General features: G+C 44.9%; 1 long non-coding RNA gene across 1 annotated transcript; it reads left to right on the top strand.

Annotated features, from left to right (window-relative positions):
* Window positions 1-1,158: 1,158 nt before the first annotated feature.
* LOC131912381 (uncharacterized) lies at window positions 1,159-4,468 on the top strand. Its single transcript, XR_009379614.1, has 5 exons — window positions 1,159-1,305; window positions 1,680-1,794; window positions 2,231-2,521; window positions 3,450-3,538; window positions 4,068-4,468. It is a non-coding gene; the product is annotated as an uncharacterized LOC131912381 (long non-coding RNA).
* The last annotated feature ends 7,686 nt before the right edge of the window (window positions 4,469-12,154 follow it).

Here is a 12,154-nt window from a genome sequence, read left to right as displayed (position 1 = left end):
GTTTTGTTAATTCAAACTCTAGACTGAATTCACAGTCCAGTGTATAAAATACCACAGGACCAGCAAACTAAAATTTTTAACCAGCCAACTGAATCTTTTAAATTATTTTCCCCAAGCCGTCTGTATATTTATGACATTCTTACTGAGTTACCTCTTCAATAATGAATGTCATGAAAACATGAAGTATACATTAATGGCCTTCCAGCAACATCAGACTACCAGGAGGCCATGATTGTAAAAGCCCTTTATCCCACGCAAACAGGACCAGTGAATGTATCTGATCTGGGTTGGAGAGACGCTCACTGAGTGAAGCATTTCCTGTGCAAGCGTGAGGCTCCCCAAAACTCATGAAAAAGCCTGGAATGGTGGCACACATCTGTGACCCCGACACTGAGGAATGGAGAGAGACAGATTTCAGGGGCCTTGCTGTGTGGCTAGACGAGCTGAAACAGTCAGCTTCAGATCTGTTAAGAGGCCCTGTCTCAAAAGTAAGGTGGAGAGCAATAGAGTAAGACTTAAGACACCCAACAACAGTGACTTCTGGCCTCCATGGGGGCGTGAGCAGGCATGTGCACCCTCACACATGCACAGATGTGTCTACTCTGTGTCATAGTCCTAAAGCCTTCTTCTAACAGCAGTGGAAAGAAGCTGCTGGTGCTCCATCGACAGAGTGTTTGCCTAGCGTGCACGAGGCCCTGGGTTCAATCCTTGGTCCAAATGGGTGTAGTGCGGGAGACCCATGATCCCAGCACCAGGGGGTGGAAGTGGAAAGATCTTCAACTCAAGTCACCCTCAGATACACTGTGGGCTTTAAAGCTAGCCTGGACTGTATGAGAGTCTTTCTAGAAAAAAAAGGAGGCTGCCAAGAATACTAAAGTCGCCTTTGATCCCGAGCACATCTCCCTTCCTCCTAAGAGGCCAGTCCATTATTTCTAGCCATAATGGTTCCCATAACCAAAGGAACACAGCCCTGTGCCCTGTTGAAACTTAAACATCTATTATCAGACAAGTACTGAAAAGTCCAGTTTTAAAGACTCTGTAATGACATTTGGAAACACTTACAGCAAATAAAGAAATAGAGAGCAGAATTTTATCTGTGCTACTGTGTCAAAGGGTATTTGTCAACTGTCAACAGCGTCGCCAGCCTTTTGGCCTTACCTCTTCATTCTGCGTTGTCCTGCAGAGAAGCTGGGAGAGCACCAAGCAGAGAAAGAATCGTCTCCTCTTTCTGAGTTCTGCTGACCCGGGCACTATCAGAAAGGAGGCCGAGAAGTCCGGAGGACGATCTCCGAGGACGATGGCATGGTGGGTTCCAGAAAGGGGCCGTGGCTTCCTCCCCAGGCCACGCTCTGCGGTGAGGCAAGATTGCTGAGTGGTGGCAGCGTGGCCACTGGTAAGGTGTCTGGACCCTGTGAGGGTTGAAGATCAGCGTGCCCCGCCCCCTGATAATTAACCCTCGTACTAGAAAGCCCTGAGCATAGATGGAGCAGTGGGGAGGGAGCCTCTGTTAAACAGCAGGCATGAACCGCCTGCTTGAATGGCGACTCAAGAGATGGTTATGAGAAATGTCCAGGCTGATGTGCACATGGCTAGGTGACACTGGAGCCTTGTGCCAGCCATGGAGAGTTGGGAGTGTGCTGTGCCGATTGCAATTGTTTTCATCTTTGCCTGGTAAATAGAATCTGAAAGAAAAAGCAATATTGGAAGTCAGAGAGACATGAAGGTGTGAAGCATCCCTTACTTCTGCGTACACAGGCACAATTCTGTGCCTTTGGAGTGTCATTAAAACTACAGGTAAGGTCTGTGAAATGGCACTGGAAAACATCTGGATGTGGTGGCACATACCAGTGATCCCAGCACTGGAGGATAAGACAAAAGGATCATGAGTTCAAGACTAGTCTAAGCTGGTTATGAAAGCCTTTCTCAAAAGAGGAGAGGGGAGGAGAGGGGAGAAACAGAGGAAGGAAGGATGGAGAAATGAAGATAAACAAAAGGAAGGAAGGAAGGAAGGAAGGAAGGAAGGAAGGAAGGAAGGAAGGAAGGAAGGAAGAATGTGTCTTTATTTCTCTGAACCTCTGTTTCATCATCAAAAGGAGTAATAAAATGTCTATAACCCAGAATTCACATTTAGGTACATAAAGAGACAACAAAATACAACAAATGTCATCAAAGTCATTACTTTAGTCGTTGGATTTTGAGTCTCTTCCTTTTATCTCCTGTGTTGAACCAGGAGCCTGGACACCCGACCAGGGGCTCTGCACCCTCAACCAAGGCTTGTCATGGCTTCACTGTTGTAAGAAGGAAAACTGAGGAGAGAAAGCGGGAAGGACAAAGAGAATGGGTCATGCAGAGCGCCTCTGAACAGGACTGTATCGAGGAGAAGATGGCCGCACTAGCCAGCCAAGTTAGACGGGGTGACACAGAGCATCTTACATCCCAGACTCCTCACCAGGCGTGGTACCTGCTTAAGACCCCAGCGCTTGGGAGGTGGAGGCAATTCATGGTCATTCTCAGCTAGACGGTGAGTTTAAGGTTCAAGGTCAGCCTGGGCTACATAAAATTGTCTCAAAAAAAGAAAAGAAAGAAAAAGAATTAATGAAAGGAAAAAATGTTATTATATCCTGGTATCAATAAAGAAGGCAACCCAAAGTTTTAAATATGAGAGTTAAATTATCAAAATTGTATTTTAAAATGCACTCTGGTAGTTTGGGGTGGAGTTCCTCAGAGTGTGCAGGGAAATCAGTTCTCGGGCTCTGGCAGGAAGCAGGCAATAAAGTCACATGAGCCGCATGGCTGAGGGTGTGAACAGAAAGCCTGTTTAGGAGGTCTGGTTAGAGCTGCATCACTCTCCACCTAGTTATGTTGTTGTTATTTCACTATTCTTTCTCAATTGTGTGTGTGTGTGTGTGCGTGTGTGTGTGTGTGTGTGTGTGTGTGTGTGTAATTACTTTGGAAATATATAACTGTACACATGTATGCATGCATACGCATTCACTCTCATTACCCTCCTTTTCTCCCTTATACACTTTCATTCCCACCAAACTCCTTTCCAGCAACCCCCTTCTCTTCCTTTCTTCCTCCCTCCCTTCCTTCCTTCCTTCCTCCCTCCCTTCCTTCCTTCCTCCTTCCCTCCCTCCCTCCCTCCCTCTCCCTCCCTCCCTCCCTCTCCCTCTCTCTCCTTCCCTCCCTCTCCCTCCCTCCCTCTCTCTCCCTCCCTCTCTCTCTCCTTCCCTCCCTCCCTCTCTCTCCCTCCCTCCCTACCCCCCCTTCCTTCTTTCATGCATTTAACTAGGGTACTTGAATGAGCGTGCTGAGGGGGTATTACTTAAGCAAGCGTCTCTCACGAAACCATTTTGGCTAGACTGACTAGCCAGTAAGCTTTGGGGGGTCCTGTTTCTACACCATCACCATGCCTGCATAAAGTTTATATTACATGCTATTACACACAGATGCGCCTGGCTTTTACATGGACGGCCCAGCACTGCACCTGACTCACACGGATGCTGAGGATCTGACTCAGGTCCTCACTGCTTGTATGGTAAGCACTTTCTGACAGAACTAGCCCCAGCCCCTTCCACCTCATATTGAAGGAGCCGTGTCTGTAAGAGGTCTCATAGCTTGGGTTTCCTTTTGAATGGAACAAAACCAAAAGCCAATGAATGCTCACCACCCAGCAACCACTTCAGACGATGATCTTGGCCTCGACTCCCACCATCCTCAGCTACCTAGCAGATGGTGGGAAATGCTTTCCTGCCAAAGAGAATTAAATCAGCAAGTCTCCAGGTCCTCACTAGGAACCCACTCTTTCCACCAGAGAAGGGACAACTGAGCACCCAAGACCCCTGATTCCATTTCTCTGAGACTCGTGGTCTCCTGGCTCCACAGTCTGGCTTCGGGACTGCGGGGCTCACAAGTGTGGCTCCTGGGATCTTGCAGTCTGGTTTTTCTTTAAGCACATGTTAATTACACAAAGTAAAGGGGTTGTGTAGACACTTCTGTATGTACATGCAATGGTCTGTGATTTGATTCCCTAGAATGAGGCTTTTTGTTTTTGAAATCTTCTGTAGGCCACACAAACAGGACCAAACTCATCATGCAATCATAGATGGCCGTGAACTTTTGCTCTTCTACCTCTCTGCCTCCCCAGTGCTGGGGTTACAACCTGTCGTCATCACACCTGGTTTATGCAGTGCTGGAAACTGAACCTTGTGCTTCCTAGGCAAGCACCCTACCTACTTACCCGCCTGAGGCCAGTGTACGTGAAGCAGCGTTTGCTTGGGAATTACAGAAAGCAAATGTATCTGGAGAGCGAAACGAAGTCCTGTGTTCTGCAAACTCAGCTTCTTGTCAGAGAAACAAGTGTGGCTTTCCTCCTCAGCCTCCAGTTACTTCCTCATGGTAAAGCCGGCCCCGTAGCTCCAGCTCAGAGTCAGGCCAGGGGAAGAATTTGCATTTAAGTTTTTTTTAACTCTGCTCTCTCTTTTTAAGAATTCTTGAAAAAAAATGCATCATTTTTAATCATGTCTCAAAGGCTTTAAAATAATAAAGCAGTTTTTAAAAGGCTTCCGAATTAGAGAACAATTTACAAAGGCTCATGTTTTCAATTTAAAAAAAAAAAAATTTAGTATTTTTGTATATTCCCTTCTAGTGTTCATATGCATATTCTATAGCATTTTAATCATAATTTATATAGATATACCTACCTACCTTTTATTATACTTGCCACAATACCATAGCCATTTCTTATAAAATGTATATTATATATATTTTTAGGTTGATTTTCACAATTCTTATTCTATCTTTTTAGCTGATTTCCAAAGTGCCATAGTTATATTATCATGCCTATTTGGAGTTATTATATTATTCCTATCTAAAATTGTTCTCTAAATTCATTTTTATAATTATATAAATAAATTTACAAACTGCAGAAAGTTTAGAATAAAAAGAAATAAAATCTGTATCTAAAATTTGATATACAAACATGCAGTTTTGATTTCTGTCATCTGTTTACTTTGGTTTTGCTATTCTGGGTTTGGGTGTGGTCTGTTTGCTGAGAGTACACAGGCCAGGGGCTTCGTCTCCAGTGTGGAGGTCTAAAAGATGGAAGAGTCTTAGAGGTGGGCCTGATCATCCATAGTTACGGACTCTTCACTGGCAATGGCTGAGAACAGATGACTGAGGATGCTCAGGCGTAAATGGGACGTCTATACCGTCCCTCCAAGGCTCAGGAACATCACAAAAGAGAGGCAGAAAGAATGTAAGGGCCGGAAGGTGGGGTGGAGTGCTGTGGAATACTCTTCAGGGCATGACGTGGCCGTGGCACTTTGAACTCACAGCTATTTTTTACTTACACAAGACCAAGGCAGGATTGGACCCACTGACATCCTGTTATAGATGGAGAAGGACCTCACAGGGATGCCCCTCCCCAGAGGATTTATGGACAGCTAGCAGTAGCTAAGGAGGGCTCCCTGAAGGTCTAGAGGCAGGTGATGGCTGCCGGGGAGAGGAGAGACATCTCCTTCAGTGGTATGGCCACTGGTACGGTGCCCGTGCCCCTGTAAGTAACCCTGATGAAAAGCAAAAGCCATGGAAGAGGTGGAAGACTGGTTGGGAAGCGGAAGAGGACCAGCAAGAATGGGAAGGAGAAGAGAAGGCATGGGGTAGATGTGATCCAAATACATTATATACATGGATGACAATGTCAGTGATCTCTTTATTGATCAATGAAAACATTAAGAACAGAGGAGGAGCCAGCAGAAAGTGATGAGGTCACTGGACATCGTGGAAGGTGATCAGTTCACTTGGTCCCTGGGAAACTGTCAGCTCACTGAGGCCACTGAAGTTGGTCAGCTCACTGCAGGACATGAAAGATGATCCAGTCACCACGGGCCCCTCCTCAGGAAGGATTTAAGTCAGCATGAGGGAGTTTTCCACAGTGTCCATTGCAACCCCTATTCTTGCCGCTTTTTCAAGCATCCATCTCCTCCGTGCTTCTCCGTCGTGTGTGGCAAACACCACCAGGTAGTTCTTATCGGAGATCAAGCAGCCAGTACCATCCCATCTCAGACTTTCAGCCTCCCAGACTACAAGGCACACAAACCTTTCTTCATGCTGTTTCTTATATTGCAGGTGGACTAACGCGCATGGTTACTACAAGAAATGTCGCTTGATTTCACGGGGCTCTTGGGGGGCAGCACCTAGTCTCAGGTACCTCATCCTCACCTTGAAGCAGAACCAAATTTCAATCTCTAGTTAGCAGGTGGTGCCACCTGCGGCCACTCTGAGACCGCCTTGTCCTTCAGCCCCCAGCTCAGTTCCCTCCTTTTACTCTGTCTCTGTCTGTCTGTCTGTCTCTGCCTGTCTGTCTGTCTGTCCATCTCTGTCCCCCCCCCCATGGAGGAGATTGTGAGCCCAGCCTAGCCTAACGTAGTGCCCCTCTGCAGGGCAGTTCTCTGATGAGGATATAGCATGGCGCTCAGTACAGGAGCCCCCATGTCACCCAAAGAAGGATCAACTCTCTTTCTCAGCAGCAAAGGTTTCTGAAGTGCGGAGAGCTGCCTGATAAACTAACCTTTCTACATTATTGTGTGGGTTTTTTAAATTGCTGAGTATTTAGCTGGGCGGTGGTGGCGCACGCCTTTAATCCCAGCACTCGGGAGGCAGAGCCAGGCGGATCTCTGTGAGTTCGAGGCCAGCCTGGACTACCAAGTGAGTCCCAGGAAAGGCGCAAAGCTACACAGAGAAACCCTGTCTCGAAAAACCAAAAAAAAAAAAAAAAATTGCTGAGTATTTTTATAATTGCTTTACTCAGCCAATCTCGGAAATATCTGAGTAGTCATCGGTTTTACAGATGTGGGAACTGAGGTTCAGGAAGGTTCCGTGACTTGCCTTCAATAGTCACAGATCTGCATCATTAGAGGATCGAATTCACAGCCTCTTCCTACTAAGATGATGCTCTTAGGATGCAGATAAATGGTACTCGTGGTGGCCTGACAAACTAGTGGGGATCTCGTGCTGACCTGACACACTAGTGGGGATCTCGTGCTGACCTCACACACAGGTGGGGATCTCGTGGTGGCCTGACACACAGGTGGGTGATGCAGCAGATGGAAGGAAGTAGAAAGACAGAGAAAGGACCCTGAGAGCCAAATGAAGGCCAAATTTGCAGGAAAAAAACCCTTCAGCTCTTACAGTTTAGTGAGACTTTTTTGTATGTGTTTGTGGGCACATGGTGGCTCCTGATTTGATCATGTGGGTTTGCCCCATTTTTTCTGAAGATTTATTTATTTTAATTTTATGTGTATGGGAGTTTTGCACTGCATGTCTGTGTCTGTGCACCTCACACACACTGCATCCATGGAAGGGACTCAAGGACAAACACTCTTAACTGTCAAGCCCTCTCCCAGCCCCTCCCTCCACTTCTGTATGGACACGATGGAAGTTTTCATCAGCTCTAACCCCTTGCGAGGACCAGCTTACATCAGAACCCCTGGCACCCAGAGGTGAGCATCGCATGAGACTGGTATCAGCACAGCTCTACCCTAGCCCTTGGAAGTCTTCTGTGTCCTGTAGTGCATGGCACGACCCAAGCTCATGGGCCACTGTTCTGCCTTCAGCACCCAGCTTACCCTCCCAGGGCCAAGCTGACCTTAGAGCAGGGAGCAGACACTCAGAGGTGCTCTTGGTTTTCATACCTGCTCTGTCCTCTCCCCAGAACCAGTGACACCAGGCTCACGGTGCCACATTCTGTGCAGGGTTTGAGTTGGAGGAGCACGAGACAGCTCCTGAGCTGAGCTGAGCTGGAGGAGGGTAAGGGAAGAATGTGATCATTGAGTACTCAAAAATAAAAACTAGGATAAAACCACAAATGCTCTATATAATTGTTTCCAGAGCTCAAATACAGGAAATCTCTTGTACAATTCCATCCGTGAGCATCCCACAGATCCTGGCCACGCTATTTTTGTCTCTGGAGCACTTCTCGATTTCCTATTTCTCCTGTAAGACTTACACTTCAGTTCCTCGCAATGGGAGTCACTGTCCGTGCGGTCATCCTGACACCCTCACTACATCTGTCTCACAACCACAGGACAGTGATTCTCAGGATTCTGGTTCTCAGAACCTCCCCAAGGCCACCGAGAAAGACAAACACAGGCTTGTTATCTCGGCAGTGACCCGGGGTGGTCTTTGGGGATTTTGTTCCAGATACTTCCCGAGTCCCTCTGCCACATCAAGTAGGGGCATGACTCTCATTCTCCCTGTAATTACGTGACAGGTGTCCTGAGCACTGAAAGACAAACAATGCTTAGGAAATGCCAGCTAATCAAAATCACACTAATTAGAAAATTCCTCTCTATAGCACTTATACACTACAAAGATTTATCCAGAAATAAATGCTGAAAATGGATCTTTATATTAACACCCAGGACTGTGCTTGGTTGTGGCTTTTTGTTTCTTTCTCTTAATCTTCCTTCAATTTTCAACTTCTAAATTCTTCCCCAAGGGTGCACCAGAGACAAAAGTCACTGTCTGTTATAAATCTGTTTAAACATAACACCCACGTACCCACGGCCTTCACCCTGAACCTACACACACTCTGGCAGATACCTGGGGTCCAGTTTTTACTTAGCTTTGTGAATCTTTTCTCCAACTTGAACTTTTAGGCAGAATTTTTTTTGCCAACCACGTCTGCACGGGGAATGAGGTCAGTAGATTTACTGACCACTTTCCCTCCGGTCATCAGAGAAATCTGCAGACAAGGACATCGTGAAGTTTGTTTGGTCTATTTTCACTTTTCTGTTTTTTTAACAATGCGTATTATGGAAGTCTACTTTACTGTAGAGTGAAAACCCAAGCAAAGAAACAAAAACCACTGACTCAACCAGGGCTGCAGAGGTTAGTGTTCCGAAGACCACCTTCTAGTGTTCGCTCCAGGCCACTTTCAAATCTCATTGAGACTCTTTTCCCAGGGGCTAGTGGGAGGGATTTTCCTGAGTGTCCTTCTCAACAGCTAGATGTTTGCTCATGTTATAACTCCAACGAGATTCCCATCCCACAAGATTTACTTTTTTGCTCTTTTTTTAAATTTTTATTTATTTATTTATTTTTTTATATAGTCTCACTCTGTAGCCCAGGCTGGCCTCAAACCCACAGAGATCCACCTGCCTCTGCCTCCTGAGTTCTAGGATTAAAGGTTCATGCCACCACCCCAGCCAGTTAATTATTATCCTTTAAAACTAAAATGAATGGTTTTAAAGATGGGTCTCAAAGTACACAAAGCTCACTCCTATCTAATCTGGAGCATTCTCACTGTCCAGAAAGACACTGGGTCCTCATTAGCAGTTACCCCGGCCCCTCTGTGCCCAGCCAGAGGCCATCACTAAGCACCTTCTGGGTCTATTTTGAACATGTTATGTAAATGGACTTATCCTGTGATAGTTTGAACGGGAAATGTATCCCATAGGCTAATGCTTTGGGCATTTGGTCCCTGGCTAGTGATGCTACTTTGGGAAGCTGTGGGACCTTTGGGACTGTGAGCTGCCAGAATTGAGTCAGTCTCGAGCAACCCCAAGCTCTCTCTGCTTCCTGGTCCAGCAAGCTGTGGACAAGAGACAGCTTGAGCTCTGGTACCAAGCACCATGCAGCCACACTATGCTGTCCCACCACGACAAACTGTATTCCCTGAAACCAGGAGCCAACAGCAACCGTTCCCCTTGAAATCTCGATGTCAGCGATTCTGCCGCAGTGATGAGGACTGATGTGTACACAGTGTTACGTTTTTGCCCTGGAACTTAAGTCTTTGATCTGCAGTTTGTTTTACTGGTGTATCTGAGACCAAAGCAGCCAACTTTAGTCTCTCACGTGAGGACTCCTGTTGTTTCAGACCTCTGTTGGAAAGACCATCAGTCTCCATTGGGTTAGCTTGACAATGTCATAATTAATTGGTTATAAATAAAATGGATTTTTTTCTGAATCTTCAGCCTTATCCTGTTGCCTACCCTTAAGTCAGTACCAATATTTCCAGGAAAAATCAAATGTAGGAGTTGGAAATTTGATAGTGATTGAATCAGAGTATGGATTAATTTGAGTATTTATTATTGTCCTGACAATATTTGGGTTTCCAGTTCAGGAACTCAATTCGTGTTTCTGTTTATTGAGGCTGTTTTTAGTTAATTTCAATGTTGTTCCACAGCTTCCAGTGAAAAACTTTCTTTTCTTCTGCTAATTTTACTCTTGAGTGTTTTTTTCCTTTCTTTTCTTTCTTTCTTTCTTTCTTTTTTTTTTTTTTTTTTTTTTTGCTTGATGTTATTGTAAATGAAACTGGTTTCTTAATTTCATTTTCAGACATTTCACTGTTAGCACACAGGAATGCAACTGACCCTTGCGTGCCAATGGTCTAGCCTATAACCCTTCTAGCATTGTTAATTAGTCTGATATTCAGTGTGTTGGTTTTGTGTGCCTGTGGGACTTCCACAGGCGTGTTCAGCTGCAAAGTGGGCTAGTTTCTTCTCCCCTTCCCTTCTCTCTCTCTCCCTCATCCCCACCCCCTGTCCCCCCTCCCCGAGCTAGAAACTTCAGTACACTGTTGACTAAGATGAAGCAAGAGGCCTAGTGTTACTCCTGATCTTTGGAAGGGAACGTTCAGTCCTTCACCTCTATGCAGACTGTGTGTGTCCGTAAATGATGTCTGTTAGTGAGGGTGGTCACATCTAGTCACATCTATTCCTAGTTCTTTATGTGCTTTTGAAAAAAGAAATACGTTAAAATTTTGGCAAATGCTTTTGCTCATCTTGGTAAAAGTCCTATAGTCTTGTCCTCATGCATGTATTTCACATGTGGGTCAAACTCCATTTCTGACATAGAGCCTAGTCGGTCATGATACAGCTCCTCTTTAGTGTTGTCAAGCTTCGTTTTCTGGAATCCTCTTGAGGGTTTTGAATCTATACGCATCAAGGTTATTGTTTTTCATTTCCCCTATTGTGAGGGTTTTATCTAGTTTTTGTATCTGTAGGAGCAGCTTTATAGGATAAGTTGAAAAGTGGCTCTTCCTCCTCGAAGTTTTGACTGAGTCCATGAAAGATTTGTGTTAGCTTTCCTCTAAATCTCTGGTGAAGTTCACCAGGGAAGCCAGGTGACTCTGGGGTCTTTGCAGTAGGAAAGGTTTTATTACTAGGTCACTCGCTTTGTTAGTTATAAGTTTGTTTAGGTCCACCAAGAGGACATTTCAGTTTTTAACATCTGCACCCCAAACACAAGGGCACCCACATGTGTAAAGGAAACACTACAACAGCCTAAATCACATGTCGACCTTCACACACCAAGAGTGGGAGAAAAACCCGACTCTCACCAACAGACAGGTCACCCAAACAAAAACTAAACAGAGAAATGCTGGCGCTAACTGAAGTTATAAACTAAACGGACTTAACGTAGATATTTACAGAACACTTCACCCAAACACAGAAGAATATACATTCTTCTCAGCACCTATGGAACTTTCTCCAAAATTAACCATATACTCAGACACAATAAAAACCACACCCTGAATCCTATCTGACCACCATGAATTAAAGCTGGTTCACTGAACAGGAGCAACAGAAGGTTTACAGACTCATGGAATCCGAACAACTCTCTACTGAATGAAAAATGAGTCAAGACAGAAACTAAGAAAAAAGTTGAAGACTTTCTAGAATTGAATGAAAAAAGAATACACAACACACCCAAACTTATGGGACTAAATGAAGGCAGTTCTAAGAAGCAGCTTCATGGCACTGAGTACCTACATGAAAAAAAAAAAATGGTGAGATCGCATATTAGCAACTGATCAGCACCCCTGAACGCTCTAGAAAAAAAGAAGAAATCACACTCAAAAGGAGTAGATAGCAAGAAATAACCAAACTCAGGGATGAAATCTATAAAACAGAAAGAAAACAAACAATACAAAAAATCAATGATTTCTTTCTCATCTATGATTTGTCTGTAGAGGGCTACCGATTTTCATTCTGTGTTCAGCTACTTTGCTGAAGGTGTTTATCGGCTCTAGGAGTTTTCTGGTGGAATTTTTAGGGTCACTTATGTGTACTATGATCATCTGCAAATAAAGACACTTTGATTTCTTCCTTTCTAACTGTACCCCTTTGAATTCTTTCAGCTATCTCAT

Source organism: Peromyscus eremicus, chromosome 6 (genome assembly GCF_949786415.1).
Source record: "Peromyscus eremicus chromosome 6, PerEre_H2_v1, whole genome shotgun sequence".
Classification (NCBI taxonomy): domain Eukaryota; kingdom Metazoa; phylum Chordata; class Mammalia; order Rodentia; family Cricetidae; genus Peromyscus; species Peromyscus eremicus.
The sequence above is the reverse complement of the archived record's forward strand: the minus strand, read 5'-3'. Positions and strand labels throughout refer to the sequence as shown.